The sequence below is a fragment of the Podarcis liolepis genome (assembly GCF_965112155.1).
Source record: "Podarcis liolepis genome assembly, chromosome: 2".
Classification (NCBI taxonomy): domain Eukaryota; kingdom Metazoa; phylum Chordata; class Lepidosauria; order Squamata; family Lacertidae; genus Podarcis; species Podarcis liolepis.
Genome location: NC_139555.1, coordinates 91789724 through 91813433, shown reverse-complemented (window position 1 = coordinate 91813433; position 23710 = coordinate 91789724). Strand labels below are relative to the sequence as shown.

At 42.9% G+C, this 23710-nt stretch overlaps 1 protein-coding gene across 4 annotated transcripts in view; it reads left to right on the top strand.

The window, feature by feature from the left end:
• The first annotated feature begins 4889 nt into the window (after positions 1 to 4889).
• The window catches only part of ITPR1 (inositol 1,4,5-trisphosphate receptor type 1), a 215889-nt gene continuing 197068 nt past the window's right edge, over positions 4890 to 23710 (top strand). For 2 of the 4 annotated variants that reach the window (XM_083491015.1, XM_083491014.1), the window contains exon 1: positions 4892 to 5200. The gene's annotated coding sequence lies outside the window, so the exon portion shown is untranslated. Of the gene's footprint in view, positions 5201 to 7874; positions 7982 to 23710 lie in introns of all 4 variants that reach the window. The other 2 variants (XM_083491013.1, XM_083491016.1) reach the window with 2 other exon arrangements.

The following is a 23710-nucleotide window of genomic DNA, read 5'->3' as shown; positions in this document are numbered from 1 at the left end:
AGCAGGGGGATACTGTAGATAGTTTTCACTCAGGTCCACATATGCAAATAAGGGATTGAAAGTGATGTTCAGTGATTGGATAGTTACAGAAAATGGTTACTGTTGTGTTCTAGTGGAGGTCTATATAAGCAGGCTGGCTGAACCCTTCAATTCAGTTATGTTCTGGCCTGTGAATAAACAAGAGCTGTTTGAAAAATTGCTGTGTCGTCTGATATGTTCACCCACAACTTAACAGTGATATTCTTGGATCAACATCTTTGCTTGTGAAGGCATGGGGTAGCACCTGCTGTGCCTCTGAAATACATCAAACCTATGTATCTCACTGACCTCAGACTGATGGCCCAGTTGTTGTTGTTGTTGTTGTTGTTGTTGTTGTTATTCCTTTCATCTGAGGATTCACAGGGTGGTTTACAATAGAAAAATACATATCATAGTCACAAACAAAAACAATAAACACCCACTTCCTTAGTTTCAAAGGCCATAGTTTGTTGAATTAGCCAAAGGTCTGGGACAAGAGAAATGCTTTTTGCCTGGCACCTAAAGATATGTAACAAAGGTGTCAGGCAAGCCTCCCTGGGGCATGTATTCCATAAATGGGGAGCCACCGCAGAAAAGGCCCATTCTCATGCTGCCACCCTCCAGACCTTGAATAAGGGCCTCAGATGATGATTGCTGGTTCCAGGCTGGTTGATACGGGGAGAGGCTTTTCAACTTTACAGTGACCTCACAGCTGACACAATGAATTAGTGGGAAATGAAGTCCTTGGAGAAGGAAAAATAATTTTACAATTACTATAGCAGCGCACATTTTCTCTCTGGAATTTGGTACCACAAGATGAAGTGAAGGCCACCAACTTGGATGGCTTTAGAAGCGGCTTAGACAAATTCATGGAGAATAAAGCTATCAATGGCTACAAGACACAATGGCTGTATACTTCCAGTTTCAGAGTTGGTATGCCTCTGATTACCAGTTGCTGTGAATTACACATGGGACTTCCCACAGGCATCTGGTTGACTACTATGAGAAAAGGATGCTAGACTAGAGGGGTCTTTGATCTGGTCCAGTAGGGCTCCTCTCTTGTTTCTCTGCTCTACATGTCGCTACAGTAGAGTATAGGATAGGGCATAATCACAGCATACCACCACCCATATGCAAATCCTACCCAGGGATGCTGTTAATTAGATGAGGGGCTGCACTGTATGGGGGAATATTTTTTCTAGTCTCAGACATAGCTGTCAACGTTTTCCCCTTTTTAAAGGGAAATTCCCTTATTCCGAATAGGATTCCTCGCAAGAAAAGGGGAAAGTTGACAGCTATGGCAGATTGTGCACAGTTAGAGCACATTGGGAAGAACTCTACTGGTGGGAACCTTGAAGACAAAGCACTTTGCACACATAGCATGTTGTCAGTGTCCTTGCATCCCTAGATTTTGCTGAACTACCATAATCCCCAACCAGTTTAGCCAAGGGTGAGAGACGATGGGAATTGTATTGCAACATCTGGGGCCCCGAGGTTGAAGAGTCCTGGGGAAGACACAAGGGAACATGAGCACATTTCATTCAGTGCATCTGCTTTGGTGGAACTACATAGAATAAGCCAGGCTGTGTGTGAATGTACTATATATTTAAATGCTTGCTTAAGAAAGAATGCCAGTGGGAAATTTTTAAACAAACGAGCATGTTCCTTCTTCCCTTGCCTGTGGGAAACTAAGTTGGGATCTGAGTACTGTGAACAAGTAGTAATAAGATTGCTAATGGGAACTGTGTCTAATCCTATTAGTGGGATTTTTGAATAAAATACACTTTTAAACAACAGTAAGTTCCAACTGATGGATGTTGGCTGTTACATAACCTTGTTTAGTTACAACTCCCCCTTTAAACAAAAAACAAAAAAACCTCTGCAACTATGTAAGGTCAGAGTGATTTGAACAATATAGAAGGGTGGGGAAGTATCTGTTAAGGATTTCCATTTTAAAAAACAAGCACGGCTCCTTGGGTTGCCAACCACAAGAAGTCTGTAGGGCTGCAAAAATGAAATAAAGCACATTTTAAAATAAGACATGAACTTAATATAAATGCACTAATATTCTAGTAGCCCTCTGCAGCATATGGCATGCTTTACCATTATTACATAGTTCACTTATATCTACTCACACATAAGCCCCATTGCATTCAGTGGAACTTACTCCCTGGTAAGAGGATAATACAACTAGAAGGTTTCTTCAGGGTAATCTAACCCTATCTGCTACAGATGCAGGAAATCCATTTTTACATCAGCTTTGATCATCCACACCATACATTGAAAGCACACTTTAACATTCATTGTTTCCTCCAAAAGAATCATGGGAACTGTAGCTTGCCCCTTGCAGAGCTTGAAAGCTCTGGTTTAAGCCTAGATGTCTTATGCTGGGTCAAGCTATAGGCACATCTAGGATTGTTCAGTGTTGTCTATCTTCCCAAGGAGAAGTTCTCCAAGGCTTCAGCCCATCCTAACTGAAGCCACCCAGTGCATCACTGGTGCAAATGTGAATATAAACAAAGGCTGAATCTTAACATACTACTTCCTGTGGTACATAAGTTCAGTGACCTTGTCCCGCTACTTGGGACAAGGACTCCAAAACAGTTCTGCAAACTTCACAGAAATTCAACAATGTGCCCATTGCTATTGCTAATAAAAGTAACTTTCCCTATTGCTTCACACTGTGCAGTGTTAGTCAAAAACCATTTAAGGGGGTTTACGATGCCATTGACAAACCACTTAAACCATCAAGCTTGCATTTAAATGGGATTAGATCTGTTGATTGCATGGGTTAGTGGAAGTGCTGTGCATTATTAGTGCCAGTGGTTGGTGGATTGTAACCATAAAACCTTTGCTGGAAATTAAGGTAATCAACCACAGCCTGCTGCTCCAAGGTCGAATCCTGCTTAGCCTGATCCCCTGCAGAACTCTCAGCATGACTGACGTGCTTCTGCTAAAGCAACATACTATAAGCAGAGACCAGGACAGAGTTGGCACCAAGATGTCTTGATAGTTGAGGGAGGAAATCCAAATGGCATCCTCCCTCCCATTAATTGGGAAGTTTTTCAGTGCAAACCCCATTAAACTGAAATCCTACACTATTGCACAGCCCACATTTCTTTCAGGACAGTGTGGTTTTTTTGCATAAATTTTTATTAATTTTCCAATACAATTATACAATTTTATCCAAATTTTAACACATTATCTCTTTTTGGACTTCCGTCAGCTTCTCTGGTAAACATCCATATTTATCTTTTTAATACACATTCCCTTCATTTGTATTCATTTGTATTTCAGGACAGTGTTTTGACGCTCTTGACTTTGCCTTTCAACTTATTTTTTATCAATCTCATTTGGGAGAAGTTTCCTCTTTTGAAATAAAATGTGACCACATTGCATTTTCTGGGAAATTCACTATTTACATGTATATTTAATTTAATAGCACTATGGTCACTGCCCCCAACTGCCTCAACAACACTTAGAATCTCATTCAAGGCATCCATCGCCACATACAGTAATTTCCCCAAGACAATCCTGAGAACTCACAGAGCTACAGCTCTCAGTAACCTTAACAAACTACAGACCCCATTATTCTTTGGAGAGGGGGATATGCTTCCAATGCATTGTTAAACACCACCCTTCTCCACAGCAGTGCAAGATTCCATGCCTATCCAGGGTCTGTGTTTCCTTTTGGAAATGAGGCACAGCAGAGACTGTGGTGTCCTTATGATATATGGTTTATTTACACCTATATACAACCTGAGCCTGTGATGGAGGGGTTTGCAGCATTAAAACTCCCAGAGGTTCTTGCGTCTTCCATAGCCACAGCAGCTTTGGCATTATGCCAGCCATTGCTCTCAAATATTGCTCTCTGGCTCTCTCTCTCTCCAGACTAATTTACTAACTCTGTTGCATAACTCCTAACCACAATCCCTAAACTCTAACCTAAAATGCTAGCATTGTCTTTTTAAACTATCTTCTGTGGGGAGGGAGGGAGCCCACTCATTTGCAGGTGAGATTCATCTTTGATCCTTGTTGTTGTCTTAATGAGTCATCCCCAGGCCATCACCTCAAAAGGAAATTATCCTGACTTAATTAGTTTTTAACACTTGTTGATTCCCTAGGATGAAAGAGGTGTCTTACACACATGCAGGTCTTGATGAGAGTCTAACATGTGGGAACCGGACAGACAGTTTTAACACACAAGCCTTAATTATTGGTCCCAGCCACAAACTCATAGCAGTATGGGGTGTTTTTATGTCCTTTGTCACAAACCAGCATATTCCTGCGTACTTTTACATCTGGCTGATCCTTAGACTAATGAGTTGTCTTTCTGTCATCACTCCCCCCCTTCCTTTCATAACAGTTATTACAAGGAGATTTCCAATATATACTACATATGCATGTTGCTCAATCCTGTCCCAAAACAGATTCTCTCTCTTTTTTAATGTCACAGATGGTTGAAATTCTTGGCTGATTCCAAGACAGCTCAAAGGACAGTTGACCGCCTCCAAGAAGTATTGGGAGGGGGGGCGAGGAAATAAATGCTCCAAACAAAATTCCTCTGGAAGCATGTCTATGAAACTGAATGGAAACACATTTTCTTCGGGAAACAGGAGTACCCCCTCCCTACACTGGAGATGGGGAAGGTGGGCTGCTTTTGGGCCAAACAATTGGTTTACAGGCGGAAAGCGGGGAGGGGATAAAGGAAAAAAGCTCAGCCAATAGCGGCTTAGGAAATACTTTTGGCTTCCAGCGCTCATTTGCAACACATTCCTTTTGATCTGACACAAGGAGTGTAACACTGCCCCGTCCGCGAGCCTCCCTCAGCAGCCCACCCTTGGAGCGGGGTGCATGCTGGGAATCGTAGTTCCGCGGTGAGGCCCCGCCAGCTAGCAGCGGGCGGCAGGATCTTTCCGGCGGAGACTACATTGCCCATGGAGCCGGCGGGGACTATATAATCAGCCGCAGAGAGCCCGAGAAGTGCAGTAACCATGTGGATGTGCTGCTGAGCCAGCTCTTGGCTGAGGAGGGTTGGGAGCCGGAGCGGGGGCTAGCGAGCCTCCATCCCTCACGGAGCTCCTCGGCAGGGGCAACAGGGCTTCCTCCGGGAACATGGGATTACAAAGCGGCTCCTAACCCGCTCCAGCTCCAGGGCGAGCCGAGCCCCTTATGCAATCAGGTAAAAGGCAAAAGGCAGCGGGGGGCGGCAGTGACAAGAGACCAGAAGCAGCAGAAGTTGGCTTTTCCCCTCCAGGGGAGGGGGAAGCTCAAAAGCCCAGCTTCGACTCGCCTTAGTTTGCAAGCTTCTCGTTGCAGCCCTTTACAAACCTCCTGCGGTGGGTGGTTATTTAATATATATATATATATATTTATATATATATATTTGCTTGCCTTTCTTATTATCAGATCACCCTGATCCTGTTTATACAGGAGGGATTGTGGCTTTGGCGGCGGCGGGGAAAGAAGCAACAGATCAAATAACGCTCCCTTTTCCTTCCTTTCTTGAATCCTAAATCCAGCCCCCCCCCCAAACCGCCCAAGTTTGCAACTCTTGACAGCGACAGGAAGAAAAAAATGCTGCTTGAATCATGTGGGGAAGGCATCGACCTCTCTTGAAAGGCGGCGTCCCCCGGCTTGTTAAAACTTCATGGCTACTGATGCAGCAAACTGATAAGGAGGCGGGTGTTAGAGCGGGGATCCGAGAGGTGTGATTGTGTGTGTGCGGTTGGTGTTTGGGCGGAAAAAAAAAGAGAGACTGGTTAAAACACGGGTGATTCCCAAAGGTCTCGGCAAGATGTTGCGGCTCGACATCCTCTCCCCTTCCGTTTTTAAACTCGCCTTCATTTCTTGGAAACCCTGGCAGATTTCCCCCCTCGGATCTCTGCTGTCGTCTTAAGCGAGAGCCGAGCCTTCTCTAGCCTTCTGTAGGTCTGTTTTTTTGGCAGCAAACTTCTGACTTGTGGGGAGCAACACGAGTTCCTAAGTTATTAACTTGATTGCTTTTGCATCAAACAGAGTGGAAGGAAGCTGACACAAATTGGCCCGAGTTAATGTGGGAAGGGCATGTGGAAGGTTGCCTTTTGGAGTTTTAATGGGTTCATTTTTTTCATTTTTTTTTAAGGTTCTTAAAATTCCTTTCACTCTAGTTCAGGGCAAGGATTCCAAAACTGTGGTCCGTGAACCACTCATGAACGTCATTCAGATGGTCCACAGCACACCCACATTACAGATTCATGTCGTTTTTAAATTGTCATTTTACAGCTTTGTATGTGTCACGCATTGCATTGTAGTTTGAACTCTGTGGGATCCAAGTTGTGATACGTGGTATAAAACAAGCAATTTTCCTGTGGAAGTTCTCCTATGGAAGTAGCTGAACAGTTGCGTACATGCAGTGTGCAGAAACTGAATGTTTGACGAAAAGGAGATATGTGTAATCTTTAAGAGACCTGTTCCCTACACCTGCACCTGTTGGCAATGAATGAAACAATAGGTAAAATGAGAAATAATTGTCAGGTGGTGGAGTGTTTAATGTAGTGTTTAGTTTTTATTAATGAGGGTGCTGGAACTAGATACAAAATTCTAAATGCAGCTGCACCATATATTTACATAAGGGCATTATGATACTGACCATTTTCTTTTCAGTCCTTTTATTAATAATACATAGCAAGGAATTGACCATGTTTACTGCCACAGCACACCTTGATATTTTAGAATGAAAGTGGTCTATAGATGTTTAAAAAATACTTTCACTGAGCTTGCCACCAAGACCCCAGGATTTCTTTCCTGGAAAATTGCAGATAGATACCACCTGCATGTGTACATGCTTGTGTGCGCTTAATATATAACATATCTAAGTTTGTGACTGAGAGTGTGCATTACTTTATAGTTGCTTATATAAAACACCATTTGCTGTTCTATTGCCCATTCAGCCAGCATGAAGTAATTCATTTAGAGCTCTTTGCATCTGTATAATTTGGTGTCATCTTGGCTATATTACTGTTCACCCTGACTCAGATTAAATAGCATTGGTACCAGTACAGATCCTTGCTGGGGCGCCACAGTATACATTCCTGCACTGCAATTATTGTCCACTTAATGCTTTATGATCTGTTGCTTGTTTGTTTTGACCAGTTGCTGATGCATAAGTGTACCTGTCTTATCTAGTGACTGCCACTTCACCTTTAGTGACAGACTTTTTGACAGCCTAAGTATGCGCTGTACAAGACCATCCAGTCAACCTGTTTATCACACTTAAATCTAAAAGACTAGTGATACAGGACTTCCCTTTGCCCAAGGCATGCTGATTCTTCCTTAGCAAAGCGTTTCTCTCTCCCACCAATCAGTATTTCAGAATTCCATCTTTAATACTTCTTTCTGCTATTTTACCTAGCTGTTAGGCACCACAACACTTCATTTGTCAAAAATAATTCCAGAATGGAACCAGGAAACGGCAGGCCTCTTGGGCTGTCTTCCAGTCTGTAGGTAAAGAGACTGATGTTTGTAGCGATGATATTCCATTGCACTTTATAGCTGTTGTACAGTTTGTTGCAATAGGTAACACATCTGCACAACAACCCTATGAGTGTGGGTGTTCCGTTTTAAAGATGAGCAAGTTGAGGTTGAGGGAATTGCTGCAATCCTCTCCCCTTTATTGCTGTTCGTAAGACTTATTAAAGGGTGTCTCCATATATTCCAAGTATCCCTAAAATTGCTTGGATGATGGGGAGAAGTAGAGAAAAACTTCAATTTAAGCAAAGCCAATATTTGCATGCATGGATTTTAATGCTGATCAATATTCCACTTTAATCATTTGTAAATGTAATATTCTCTCTCTCCCCACCTTCACTTTTTAGATCCTTGTGATAGGTGGAATAAGCTTCTCTTACAAGAGTGGAGTCTACTTTCAGTGACCTTGCTAGATCTGTAGGCTGCACATTCAAATCAATGGGATATTGACTTGGTCAGTACTGCATCCTACCCGTTATTAATACAATCCTGTGCATGTCAATTCAGAAGGAAGCCCCACTGAGTTCACTGTCTGAATTCATCACAATGAAGTCTCTAGCTGTTGATCGCATTATGCTAAAAGATTGAACTATCACAAAGCAGGTTGAGTATAATGATAAAGACTCGATTTCAACAGTCACATTACCGTGTTTGGTATAAAAATGAGGTAGCTTCCTTTGCAATTAGGAGTGGACAAGCATAGCCACTTTCTGTGGTGCCCTCTACATGTTGCTGGACTACAGCTCCCAGCAGCCCTCACTCACCACTGGCCATGCTGGCTGGGGCTGATAGGAGATGGAGTCCCACGACATCTGTAGGAAGCACCATGTTGGCTCCTGCTGTACTAGAAGATGCATGCTAGGTGAAACTGGTGTACGTCGTATCTTTCTTTCATTTTCAGGAGGAGAGGGAAAATGCTATATTTGCACCACAGTGGGGCTCTGAAAAGGTTGCATGCACCGTACCATTTAGGGCACTGTTCAGATTTCAAGGTGCTACCCTTGGGGGTGGGCAGAAGTAGGCTGCTGGGCGGATTCAACAACTGACTTGACTTAATGAAGAGTTGGAGATGGTGGAGAGCAATTCTCGCTGAGAGTTCCTCTGTCACCTGCAAGCTGAGTCAGTGTTACGTTATTTTCCAAAGCGCTTCACGCACATTATATTGTTGTTGTTGTTTAGTTGTGTCCGACTCTTCATGACCCCATGGACCAGAGCACGCCAGGCACTCCTGTCTTCCACTGCCTCCCGCAGCTTGGTCAAACTCATGTTTGTAGCTTCAAGAACACTGTCCAACCATCTCGTCCTCTGTCGTCCCCTTCTCCTTGTGCTCTCCATCTTTCCCAACATCAGGGTCTTTTCCAGGGAGTCTTCTCTTCTCATGAGGTGGCCAAAGTATTGGAGCCTCAGCTTCACAATCTGTCCTTCCAGTGAGCACTCAGGGCTGATTTCCTGAAGAATGGATACGTTTGATCTTCTTGCAGTCCATAGGACTCTGAAGAGTCTTCTCCAGCACCATAATTCAAAAGCATCAATTCTTCAGCGATCAGCCTTCTTTATGGTCCAGCTCTCACTTCCATACATCACTACTGGGAAAACCATGGCTTTAACTATACGGACCTTTGTTGGCAGGGTGATGCCTCTGCTTTTTAAGATGCTGTCTAGTTTTGTCATTGCTTTTCTCCCAAGAAGCAACCCTGGAAGGTAGGTCTTGCTTCCATGTAAGGCAAATGAGTCTGTGGTCCCATAATACAGATGGGAAGCTGAAAGGTAGCAATTTCCTGGCAGCCACCTGGTAAGTTCACAGGGTTAAAGTGATCCCTAGGTACATTGTATCAGATAAATTTGAAAAGAACTATTAAAGTTGTATCTCGGCTGGGCAAAGAGGCTGTTACTTTGAATATTGCTAGTACTTCTGAATTGCTCCTTTTCCTTTTTGAATCCTCCCTCAGCCCTCACCCTCCCTGGTGCCTTTTTAAGAATGTGTAGTGCTGTGCTAGGATAGGCCTCTTTAACAATCATTTGAGAGTGCATTGTCCCTTCTCTCAAGCTTTTAAGAATACTTGATACATAAGTTAAAGGATGTATTATATAAACACACATGAATGTTGTTGCAGATTTGGCTGCAGATGGTCTTAAATGGTCAAAAGATGGGCAGTTGCAGCTGGCTAGTTCTGAGGGTCTTGGTAACTAGTCTAACAGTCTAAATATTTAGTTGTTTCCTGGACTACAATAACTGGGCCTGAGGAGGGGAAAAAGCCACATACTTCTCAATTGTGTGTTCTTTAGCTTCCTGTTGACTTCTTTTTAAAGACTAATCAGACGCTGCTCAGAATATTTTGTTGCTGGAGCCAGAAAGCACACAAAAAGTCCCCACCTGTAACAGGAAAAATAATAATAATCAATATAATAATAATAATACACTAAATTGAGCAGTGTATTACTCCTCTAATAGGGCTCCAAAATTTACAACAGTATGCTGCCTGGTGAGAAGACTGGTACTACTGGCAATTGTTAAGAGACTTTTATTTGTGTCTGGATGTTAGGAACGTGGGAAGCTTCCTTCTACAGAGTCAGACTACAGATCCCTTTCGCCTAGTTTCGGCTACACCGATTGGCAGCAGCTATCTTAGGCAGGGGTCTATCCCAGGCCAAGCTGGAGATGCCAAGGCCTTGATTGAACTGGGACTGCCACCTTCTGCAAGCAAAGCATGGGCCCCCAGTGTGGTTAGGTGAGAAACATAAATCCGGTCATTACAAACGTCCTGAGGCTCATAGGTGATGCTCTTGTGATTGTAGCAGGAGACAGACAATTAGGTGGTAGCTACCATGCAGAATTCTCACATAGACATGGACAGCATGAAAGCCCTGGGAATGGATATCGTCAACAGGTTAATGGAGCAACAAGTACATCAAGTGTTTCTCCTCTGCTGAAATCTCATTGGCGAAGTATAAGCAGGAGAGTGAAGGTGCAATAAAAGCAGGAAATTAGGATGCATGTGAGGAGGCAAGTGGAGCTTTGAGACGGGTACAGCTTTTTATCCACTTCAGCCGAGCAAGCTTGGCTTAGGACTTCGTATGGAATCCTAGCTAAAAGCCAAGGGTTTCCACAAAAGAAAAGCAATGAATCCTAAGCCATTAGATTTGTTCCCAGGTATTTGCTTAAGAGGTGTTCCCTCAGGTTGACAGTGGGCCTTTGAGTGCAATTGCTTTCCTATCTGGGTGCCTGAGAAGCTAGACCAACTGTTATATATCTTCTGTAATCAGTTTTATCGGCTCTGTGAGGAGCCCTCTCACCCTGCTCTGAGTGAAAGTGTAGGCTATACTCCTTTTTTCAAGGCACACTTGTATTGCAAGAATCGTAGATTCGTGCCCAGCAATTGGATTTGCAACAGTTAATAAACCAGAGTGGAGTTAAGTGCTTGTAATTTGGATATAGCTGAAACTGTATATAGATACAGTAGAGCTATTTCAATTAGTTATCCAAAGTCATGGATAGGCACCCTTTTTGCAACTGCAAGGTAGCCCAGTTAATATTTTCTCCTAGCATCCCATCTTCCTCTTTGCCTAGTCACTCATGAGTTGGGAGACAGGTTTGTTGTTTCTGGGCAGAGGTAATGTTCCTGAATGCCCTGCCTCTAGTCAGTTGTAGGGAAACTTGAGGCAAATGTTCCCACTCTCTCAGGATGATGGGGAGATAGATGCTTCATGGGACTTCCCTGTTCTGAGGGCATATAGTAATGGATACCTTTAGTAAAGTGATTTGATTTTTCAATGCATGTTTCAGCTCTTGTGGCATCCTATTGCACAGTCTGAGAAATGCTGATTGAGAGTCTTGGTGAGGTTGCTGTACAGTCAGATGAGCTAATTTGAGATGGGTAGCTTTGCCAAACTGAAGTCTTCTGCGCACCAGAAATTACATCCAAGATGGCATTCTTTTTGGACGCTGGACAAGGCAACTAATTACTCTGCTTGCTTGAATGCCAAGCCTATCATAGAAGAATACAACTTGGTGTGTACCTGCCATTCTTCTTGGCAACCTCAGGGGAGGAAACTGAACTGGAGCAATCTGTTCTGGTATTCATTCCATGATAAAACGTTAGGGTGCGTTAGATGGAGAGAGTGCATGTGGTTGACCCACAACTATGAATAGTGAAGAATCATGTAGCCTCACTCATAACCCTTGCAGCTGGCAAAGGGTGCAGTATCACAGACAATAAATGGACAACACCAACAAGGGCTCCTTTTGTTTCTGTTTGTGGGTGAGCTGGGTTTAATCTGACCCGGATCTCAGCCTTGGAACTCCTCTTTTGACTCATTTCCCCACTGCCACCAAGCATATACAAAGTGTCTTTCTCTCCCTGCTGAGTAATGCCATGACTAGTCCCCTTTCATGTTGGAATTGCAGGTTCAACTAGCTTAAACTCTAGGTAAAAGGTAAAGGGACCCCTGACCATTATGTCCAGTCGTGGCCGACTCTGGGGTTGCGGCGCTCATCTCGCTTTATTGGCCGAGGGAGCCGGCGTACAGCTTCCGGGTCATGTGGCCAGCATGACTAAGCCGCTTCTGGTGAACCAGAGCAGCGCACAGAAACACCGTTTACCTTCTTGCTGGAGCGGTACCTATTTATCTACTTGCACTTGGACGTGCTTTCGAACTGCTAGGTTGGCAGGAGCAGGGACCAAGCAATGGGAGCTCACCCCGTTGTGGGGATTCGAACTGCCGACCTTCTGATTGGCAAGTCCTAGGTTCTCTGGTTTAACCCACAGCGCCACCCGCGTCCCTCTAGGTACTCTATGTACCGCCACATTTATGTGCTTCTAAATCACAGTGAATGGGAAGGAGGATGTTGTCTCCATTTCAAAGTGAAACACAGCTGGGCATGGGAAGGCTTTGAGAATGTCTGAGGTATATTTCCCACCCTCCCTGGAATCCCTTTATGGACAGTTATAGCTGAACTAACCTTCCCAGCAGTAAGTGTTTCCTGGAATGCATTTGCTGTGCCACAAGATGAGCTAAAGTGTGCCTTGGAAAAAGTAAGGTACCACCTTGAGCGTTCCGCCAGCTGCACCAGAGACAGCCCCTGTGTAGCATCACTCTTCTCTTATACCAATAGATAAGAAGTATGCTTGTGCCTGGACTGGAGGCTCCAGCAGGCACAAAATTCTGTGGCTAGATTTTTGATGGGGACAGACTAGTGCTAGCACATAACACTGGGGCTCAAGACTTTGCACTGGCTGCTGCTTATATGCTACTGGGGCAGGCTCAAGGTTCTTGTATGTATTTATTTGCAAGGCCCTTAACAAGTGGGGTCCAGGATACTCAATGACTGCCCAGTCCCTTATATTCCCAGCCTGATCCCTGAAATCTTCAGGTGAATGACTGTTAGTGGTCCCGTGTAGCTCAGATGCATGGCTCGTATCCTACCAGGAGCTGCACATTTAGTATTGCGGGCTCAAATTTATGGAACTGACTTCCTCCATGCAGAACTTCTGTGGCCTGCTGAAGACTCTTTAAATATCCCAGCAAGCATTTTAATTGAAGTGTGGGTTTATAGTTTCAGCTGCCATTTGCTTTTTGTATTGTATCCTTGTAAATCACGCAGGGGTGACTGCAGTTAAGTGGTATATAGATTGTTTAAATAGATAAAAGAAATACATCATGCAAAGAATGACGGCACGCGAGATTTTTTGACTGCTGACTGTGTTAAAGGTGCAGGGGACTCTCAGAGGCATCACCACTGTCCAGAAAGCATAGTCCTCCTTCAGGGCCTTATCTGCCCTGACAAAAGGCTGGTGGGGTGCCAAATGATGATAATAAATGAATTACAGTGGTAAGAAAGATGTCTGCTCGTTTTTCTTGGACCAAGTTGAGAAAAGGCTTGTGTGTGAGCATAAGATTAAAGAGTTCATCCAGCCACCCCACCAATGCTCTACAAGGGATCACAAGATAAATGCTGGTTTTAGGGGGCAGAAAGCTCCAGTTTCTACAAAGGTTGACATGCAGCACCTGAGTACTTGGCAAAATGCTTGGGAGCACATCTCTGAATGATTGGGTTGATCGTGGAAGCTGCTGGTAGCAAGAGTACTATTTCCTTTATACTGGATGACAGTTCTGTTATTATTCCAGGCATGGCTTCTCTGTTCTGAAAGCTAATCTTCAGGTATTGACAAGCTTGCAAGTTCTAAATAAGGAATTGTCCCTGTGACTATAAAATGTGCATTATCTTGACTCCTGTTTTCTGCTTAGTCGGTGGTGTCTGTGGCTGAGACTCACAGGTACTGACAATTAGTGCCAGAGCACATGCTAAAAATACTTGGTGTGGCAAGGCGTTATGTACGCTGAACTTCTCATCATAGAAAAACTTGTTAACTACAAAAAAAGTTGGACTGAAGGGGAAAAGATTCAATGTGTGGGGAACAAAACCAGTGTTAGTTCTAGTGAGGCTACGCAAAGCAGCTCATCAATTTTTAAAAAGTAATCTTTGTTTTAAAACTTACTCAAATGTTTGTTTAAATGACTGAAATTATAGGACTTCGGAGCACCTAAGGCATGTCTGCACCCTTGCTTCATCATGTATAATAGTCTACTGGGACTCAGTAGCCAAGCTTTGGTTTTTGCTTCTTCATTTTTAAAAGATGCCACACAAAAATTCCCACCACAAAAAGATGTCACACAAAAAAATCCCTCTTGGAACTGGGCAGGCTCTGTAAGGAGCTAATGAGTAGGGTGTGCCATATAAAACACACAAAAAAGGTGTTGGATTATCTCTACTTCTCAGTTTTTGAAAAGCATTTTCTTTTCCTTGTGTGTGAATCTGTGGGCTAGATTTTTACCACACCTTGTTTAAAAGATACATGTGCCGTCGGGGCCCAACAACAGTTTCATGTGCTTCAAGGTTGGGCCAGGATCTGTACCACTAGTTGTCTATCTCTGGCCTAAACCAAGCAACCTGCCGCATGCAAGAGATGAAAAACTCTTGTCAGAATGGGGTCCCTCAGATTGCAGATACCCTATCTGAAGATGGGTACTTATGTTTTCAGTGAAAGAGACTGTATTAAGATTTCTGTTTGTATGAGGTTAGGACCCAAATACAGAGAAGTGTATAGCTTGTATGCCTTGGGACTGAGTTTGGCCTAGCGGGAGAAGAGTGAGTATCCTGGTTGGGAGCAGTGGGATGACGCCCTTTGTATATCTCTGAGGGGCAGGCAGCTTAAAATGATTTGAGATTCTAGGACTCTTCGTTTGCTTCACTTTCTGGTAGCTTTAGATTTGAAGAAGAAGAAGAAGAAGAGTTTGGATTTGATATCCCGCCTTTCACTCCCCTTCAGGAGTCTCAAAGCGGCTAACAATCTCCTTTCCCTTCCTCCCCCACAACAAACACTCTGTGAGGTGAGTGGGGCTGAGAGACTTCAGAGAAGTGTGACTAGCCCAAGGTCACCCAGCAGCTGCATGTGGAGGAGCGGAGACGCGAACCCGGTTACCCAGATTACGTGACTACCGCTCTTAACCACTACACCACACTGGCTCTCTATGTGGTGTTTGGACACATCTGGTTCACTAGTGAATCAAGGGATGAAGGGAAGTAAAATCTATCAGTTTGTGGACATTTGTGCTGAGTTCTAAAATGAGTCCTTTCCTTCCGATTTGCTAAAAGGTGCTGGGGAGGAAAGGCAATCTAGCTGGTTAGATCCTGTCCATGGAATCTCTCTGGTGCTGGCATACATTTGAATGAGTAAAATTATTGGCAGGGATATTGGCACAAACTTTCAGCTGGTATATCCCTATAAATCTTGCATTTGGCAGTCAGCTGGCTCATGAAGACACACCTGTTTAAACAAGCATTCTCCTGATCTTAACCTTGTGATCTAATTGCTGTTTTATCTGCTTTCTTATGTTGTTTTAATAGACTTGTTTTATTAGACCTCTTAATCATGGATGTTTTAAATGTTTTGATGAAATTTCATTTTGTGTGGATATGTTTTTGTAATTGGTTTTACACTTGTAAGCCTTCAGTTTATTGCAATTAAGCTGTATTAAGAATTTGTGCTGCTGCATGCTGGGACTGCTACGCTTCAAGCACCCTGAGGATGTGTTGCAGTTGCATTGAGGGCAGATTAACGTGTCTGCAGCTGCTTCTCAGGACCCCAAGTTATTTACCATACCTAAGCATGCTTGCATGCATGACTTCAATGAGCCTACAAGCCAACATGTTGTGCAAGTTACTTTTGCAGGCAGTGTTTTTTTTCGGGGGGGGGGGACGCAGGGGGTGCATACCCCTAAACATTTTGTGAATCTTAGTAGGAAAATGAGAGTACCCCTAAACATTTTTTTCTTAAGAAAAAAGCACTGTTTGCAGGTAATGTACGGCAAGAGAGATGGCTCTCATCCCTGCCAACAAATAGCTCATGAAAGGCAGAGGACCTTATGAATTGGAGATCATGGGTTATTGTGTAAAAATAGGATTGCTGTTGCATCAGTGCAGGTTTAATGTTATAAAATTGGTGTTTAAGTGGAATGTTTTTATATGCTGGATTAGAATTGCTAGCGCACAATAACTTGAGCTGAAAAGCCAGCCATTTATAGCAGATAAAGCAGTGTTGCATTTTTTTAAATCCCAGATTGCACTGTGTAAGCTGAATCTGCTCATATTGGATTGCAAAAAAGGGCTCTGTTTGGGCCTCCTGAATTGCAATAGCAGTTCTCTTCTGTTCACTGCAGGGCAGATCCCTGTTATTTGGAACTGAGAGGGACACACACAAAATTACAGAAGTGTTCTCTTTTTCCTGAAAGCCATCTGTGCAATATGACTGCTTCCTTTGACTGGGTGAAGTATCACTCAAGGCATGGACAAATGTATCTTATGAAAGTTAGGGGTTTCTCTCCCTTAATGTGGAATATATTGCAAGGGAAGGCACCTAACATTTGGGATCCTGTATTAGCATTTGCATGCATTCAGATCATATTCCTCAATGTACACTAATCTATCCAATCGAGTGCTATGTGGACTTGAGCCCAAAGTCTTTAAAAACTCTTTCGATGCTCAGCTAGGCCTCTCCCAGTAAGTTGTACTGTGACACTTGGGTCTGAGGCATCATAAGGGATCCTCCAATTGTGCCTGGCCTTGGTAGCCAACTATGGCTAGTAACTAATGCGGCTGGGGTTTCTTTTTTCATACTTCCCAAAGGCAAAATAAGCATGTTCCTCTTCTGGCTTCTTGAAAACCTGTTACTCTTTGCAAAGAGCTGAGCTGTATTGCAAAATGCTGTTACACAATATCCTTGCGTGATCAATGAAGGGTGCTCTATCAACATTAGAAATCTCATTTCAGATCGGGAGAACTCAGCCCTGTATTCAATACTGGGTGGCTCAAAGGAGACTGGTCTGTACAAAACTGGGTTGAAGAAGGGCTTGCTTCTCCACTAGCAAGTGCCACACTCTACCTCTCACAACTGTGGCTTGGGAAACCTTCTTTGTGTCAGATGGCTGAGCAAGTTGGCTATTAATGGAGTCTGAAAGCTGGGTTTCTGGAAACAAATTCCTTCCTTTAGTATAATGCCAAACTTGCTATCTGCTGTAATTCTGTCCACAGTTGCTCCTAGAATCATAGAGTTGGAATAGACCACAAGGGCCATCGAGTCCAACCCCCAAGTAACTAACCAACCGAGTCCAACCCCCAAGTAACTAACCTCCTAGTTAGTTAGGGCCCTCCAAATGTTACTCATCCTCTGCACAGGGCTTCCTAGCCTGGTAGACAACTCCCATCTCTGCCCATTGGCCATACTGAAGAGAAGTGATGGAACCCATCTGTCACTTTCCAGGACTCAAGAAGTAGTGTGATAAATAGGTAACTGAGCTGAATTCCCATTATGGTATTGGTCCATAATTTGGTGGTGGTCTTATCAATCCTTCCTTAGCCCATCCCTTAGTTGTGCTGAATTTCATCCAGTCACCTGCTAGCTTGCCCCGCTTAATTCGTTCTGGTTAGTTAGGAAGAAGTCAAGAAAAATTGCTGTGTGACAGATTGTGCAGTCGCTTCACACTTGAAGGGGCAGCTACTGCTTTTTAAATGGGCTTAAACTGTTGGGAGAAAAGTTTTGTATGTACTGCATAGAGTGCTGAATGGAGTCATGCCTCACCTACCTGCTAGAGATTGTGCCTTCATTATCAGTGCTGCCCACAAACAGACTTTGAAGCATTTTAGCACTAACTCCTCCCTCCTATAACTAAGGTCTTATTTAAGGGCCGTCCCATGAGGAAATGACTCTATGGGGAGATATTACGTAGAACTTCTAGTCAACTTCTCAGGGCTTCACTTGGTTCAGGAGAGTTAACACTTGTGTATCAATAAGTGTAAAAAAAAAGGAGAGAGGCTGTAAGTCTCTTTTAAAATGTGGCTGTTTTTTGTGGAGTGTTATTGGATTGTTTTTATTTTGATTATATACATTGTGGTTTTATATTTTGATTTTGTTCTGTGAACCTCCCTGAGACTTCCGGGTATAGGGTGGTATATAAAATCAATCAATAAAATAATAATAATAATAATAATAATAATAATAATAATAATAATAATAATAATAAGTCTATCCTTATATCCCTTAAATACAATGCCCTGTCTTCAACAGGTGAAAGAAATAAAATAAAGAAGAAATCAGGTGGGTCCATTTCAGAGCTGCGATAGAGAATGCCTTTCTCCTTATTCCCATTGACAAGACGTCAGAAAACTCAGGGTCACCCAATGAAATTAGCTGTAGGTTTAAGACTGGTAATTTATTCACACAGGACCCTATTAACCTAGGGTGCTCGCTCCCACAAGATGGTAGCTTACTAGCTCAGATAGCTTTGCGATAGGAAAAGACCAGTTAATAACCATCAGCCATGCTAGTTGTATGTAATGTTGACATTCACATGCAGTGTATCCCTTAGTACCAGATGCTTGGAGGGTGAGGAAGCAGAGATGGCTGCCATGGAGGCATTTGGTTGGCCAGTGTCAGCAGAATGCTGGTCTTGAGGATCTGCCAAGAAAAACCTGCTGTTAATTCTTTTAAAAATTACTACTTCCCCTGACCCAGTCAGAATGGTAATAATTGCATCTGGACAGAAGGCAAGCGATGAATAGGTTTATATATTTTATGTTTTAAGTATCAAATTCTGTAGCACTGGTTGGGAGCCTGGTGCCCTGCAGATCAGACCCAACCATCATGGCTAGTGATCAGGAATGATGGGAATTGTAATCCAGCAACATATGCAGGGCACTGGGTTCTCCACCCCTGTCCCACAGAGACAAAAGCCCTGGTTAGGCGTTCATTTAAAGCCACGTGGTGTGAAAGTGAGGAAGGGGCAAGGAAATGCATACCAGCCCTTTCCCAATGCATTATGTTGAGTCATGAGACCCTTTTTTGTCTAGAATGTGTTGCTGGATGGCTGGAACTAGAAGATTGTTGTTTATCTTTTAAAACCAAGTATACATATTGGTTCATACTAGCATTTCGAATTGTAAATACAGTAACTGCGAAAGCTAATTCTAAGCGTGATTTGTGGTGCTTTCAGGGAAGATATCTCTCTCAAAGGCTTTTAATAGTAACTGTAAGTATCTGCAAGAAAAACAAAACAAAACAACAACCCACCTCTAACTGATCATGTTGAGGACCAAGTTGTCGGTATGTGTTCATTTCAAGGGTATTGTGGAATATATATTAAGAAATGGTGTGGATTGACAAACTTTAACTGTAGATTAAGGACTGTTACGTGCCTTAACGTTTAACATTCACCGATGTTGTAATGTGGCTCAAACAAGAATAGGATGTGGTACACAGAATTTCCAAAAAGCTGTAGCCCCTTGCACTGTATATATGTGCAGAGAAATGCATGAATCTCTGCTGTAAGCTGTGGAGCAGCCTTGGTGAACAAGGTTAAACGCTGTCTCCCTTTGAAGATGCCTTTTATAGAACCATACATATGACTTAATATAAAGATTAGCAAGAACCTCATTTTATCTTTTCCTGAGTGAAGGGATTATGTGAGTCTGCATTCAGAACTGTCAAGCAGAATGGAAACTTTTTAAAACCTATATCTAGGTATGGTGAATAGTGGAATTACTTCACCATTTTAAGTCATGGCATGGAGGGCATCTGGTGCAATACTTCATTATTATTATTATTATTATTATTATTATTATTATTATTATTTTACTTTATTATTAAAAAATTGTAAGAAATTCTCTTAAGTAGATTACCAAAATCAAAACAAAAAAGCCATGTGGAATTTACTCTGTCCTGTATCACTACTTTCTCATTATGGCATTTTATATCCACGGTGCATTTCATCCAAGTATGGGCAAAGAGTATGTACATTGCAGGCTTATAAGCTGTCCATCGTTTTAATGCAACTCTGGAATTCAGCCAAGAATTTGACAATTCAAATCTAGGTTGGACAGGCAGGGCTTAGTGGAATCAGACACTTGGCTACTTTTCTTGGGCTCTGTGCCTTTAGAGTTGGCTTCAAGAGCTCATTTGGAATTTGTCTTCTGTGACCTAAAATAACCTGTTAGATCCTTTGGTTATTGTTAATACAGTAAGGATTAAATGGACTATAATTCATTGAAGTTGTTCCATTGGTGCAAGCACTTCCCCCTCTGCTGTGGAACTTCCTCTCCCTGTCACTCCCACATTTCCCCACAAATCTGTTCTGTGGTTTCCTCCTCAAGCCCCCTAGATCAGATGAGGGTCAAGTAGAGGGAGTTCTGTTGTTCGGGCAGAAGTCCTTGCTCTAATTCATGGGTAGGCAAACTAAGGCCCGAGGGCCGAATCCGGCCCAATCGCCTTCTAAATCCGGCCCGCGGACGGTCTGGGAATCAGCGTGTTTATACATGAGTAGAATGTATGCTTTTATTGAAAATGCATCTCTGGGTTATTTGTGGGGCATAGGAATTCGTTCATTTTTTCCTTCAAAATATAGTCTGGCCCCCCACAAGGCCTGAGGGACAGTGGACTGGCCCCCCGCTGAAAAAGTTTGCTGACCCTTGCTCTAAATGGATGCTTTCGCTGAATACAACCCATTGGGAATGGACATCAGAAGCTTAGCAAACATAATCGGAAATAAACCCATTTTTGAGTTAACTCCCCCCCCCCCCCGGTTAAATTTATTTAGGGTCAAGTGCAAGTTGCTGAAACATTGGAGAATGTCATTTTAACTGACTCGTGTTTTGCGTTACATTCTGCCTCAGGGCGAAGTGGAAAGCTAGCATTATGTGGGCCGAAACTAGAGCTTCGTAATTATTTTTTTATCCTAATGGGAATTGTTCCCCTCTCTAAAACTAGATCTCTTGGCCCGCCCATGACACTCTTCATATAAAGCATGCGCTTGTTCAGGTGATTACTGCACATCCGTTTCATACAGCCATCCCGATACTTTATTGCGGAGACGGGATATTTGCACAGGCAGCTGTAAGAGACAAGAGGCTAGTTTTGCTTGCATTAAGATCACCTCCAGCCTCTGCGAAGAGAGGACAGCTGCTGCTGCTGCTGCTGCTGCTGCTGCTGCTGCTGCAGGGAAGAGCAGCAGGCAGACTTCCTGCAGGGATCCAAAACAGCAAGGAACTGTTCCCGGTTTTTTATTCCAGGAACCTGAAGTCTGAAGAAGGGCCACAGCTGCATCCAAAATGAGGTGCTTTGGGGGAAGGTAGAAGGCATTAGAAGAGGGGTGGGTGGGGTAACACATACTGAAAAATAAAGTAGGTTGGACTAAGAACATAGGTTGATATGTATGGAAAGTGTGCTTTTTTAACTGTACAGTGGGTAGTATAAAACGTAAGTCTGAGTAGACCCTCTGAAATAATGAATTTAACGTACCCACAATATGACTTAGTTTTACACCACTCAATAGTAATTTTGGCATAAATCACTTTGCATATCAAAAATGTGTGTAATGGTGGATTGGATTCAGATTTAAACTGCTGAGAGAGAGAGAGAGCGCAGACATGTTAAAAGGCTAGTATTTGGCTACAAATTGAAAAGATCAGAGTGTACTCATTATTGCTTTGTGTGTGAGAGGTTTGTGTGTGTGTGTAGATAGATTAGATAAAATACCGTATATGAACATGGAGATGAATTGCACTAACTGCCTTGTTCCTGTTTATATTTTATTTTTGGTGTGTCCTTCTCTACCTTCCTCTTTAATATTATTAAACACTTTTAGCAGTCATGCTTCCTCACAAACTTGTGGCTTTTAAAAGACTACACTGTCATTTTCTTAGCCACCAGGTATAATTTTGAATAAAGCATTTTGCTTTTAATGAAACGGAAGAGATTGAAAGTTGCATCAGTCTTGCTCCCCCAAAGTATAAAAAGATGTTGAGTCTGACAGTGATGTGTGTGTCAGTCAGGCTGCAGGTTGGATGCATGCGTAAAATAAAAAGCCCTTCACAAAGAAAAACTATATGTGAGGTAGAGAGAGTCAAATTGAAAAATCTAGGTTGGTGCCCTTCTTGGGGATATCTAGTGTCCTGTGTTCTTGGCTCCTGCTGAAAACCTTTGCGTTTAGATAAGCCTACCCAGATGTTTAGAATGTTGAGGTAATTTTAATCTGTTTTAGTATTTAAACATTTGTATGTTTTAAAATAGTGTTGTGATTTTTTCTTGATTTTACTGTTTTATCTTTTGTAAACCGCTTTAAGGTTTTTGGGTTTTTTTACAATCCAGTGGTGTATACATTTTATGGGGCGGGGGAAGTTCTGACAATGTTTTTCATTGTGTGAGCATCTACCTGCAGTCCAAAGTAGTCCAGCCCCAGACCACAACTTCACCACCTCAATGAATAAGATCACATCCACACCCTACATGTGAAATCGCATTACTTCCTCGACCCTATTTTTTGGGGGGAACTGTAGTTTACCCCTGATGGTGCTATAACCTCCCTCACACCCTGTGTAGTGCAGGGGTTCTTAAACTGCAGTCCATGGACCACTCGTGGTCAGCAAGTGGTCTGCGGCAGTTGGTCTATGGAAGGTCTGTAAAAACAAAATTAAAGGCCATCCGGCACAACTGCTACAAAAGGCAAAAAATAAATATATCGTTAAATGGTTGGCCAAGACACTTGGCAGTTTTCAGGTGGTCCATGGGGGGGGATCTTGGGGACCACTGATGTAGAACATATGCTAAAGAAGCATAATTCTGGTCACGTAACTGAAGATTTAGTAGGTTAATGGCCAATTATAATTTGCAGCCCTATTGGCTAGAATCAAGCAAGTGTCTGCTGGGGATGGCTGAAGTTAGAATACTGTATAAGACAAGGAGTGATGGCAATGGCTCTAGGGCAACTGCCAAATGTTTGTATTGTTAAGGAATGCCCTGATAACAGTGGCTGAGAAACTGATAATGGTGATAGGGAGGAATATTTATGTCAAGTGCTTAATTACTACAGTTTGTGTGTTGTGAAGCATTTCCCTGACTGAGTACTTCTGTGAGCTCTTTGATCATTCCTTCATTCTTGTAGTGATGCTTTTATGATTCATTCTGAGCTCTATTTTGACCCTGTCTAAAATTGCCACCATTGTTTCTGGTAGGCTTACTGTATGGGAACCCTTCAATTCCCTCCCTTCCTGTTATACTTGAAGAAGGGCATGATAGCCCAATTCTAAAGATGAGGTGATAATTGCTGCATGCATATGACCCTTGATGTTGTCCCCTGTTAAAACAGTATTTAGTAGGAGAGCTTGAGGGAAAAGTAACCTGGTGAGTTACTCTAGTCTGAGTCGGCATTGTGACTTGAATATATAGATATAGATACAGTGGTACCTCGCTTTTCGAACATCTCCATTGATGAACATTTCGGTTTTCAAACACCATAAACCGGGAAGTGAATGCTTCAGTTTTCGAACACGCCTCGGAAGTTGAACATGCCACGCAGCTTCTTCTGAGTGCAAGATGCTGAGGCCTAGCTGTCGGCTATTGAGTTTTCGGGTTTCGAACGTTTCAGAACTCGAACAGTTTTCCGGAATGGATTACGTTTGAAAACCAAGGTACCACTGTATAGCTATGGAGTGGCATAATGATATCTGCTAGATTTTGGATCCAGCTCCATGCTACTGACATTGTCCTCCAGTCTAAACTAGTACTGAGTTCTGTACTACTGACAGCATTCCTGTTTTTCTGACTAAGGAGCTGAATTCCGTGGGGGCTATAACTAG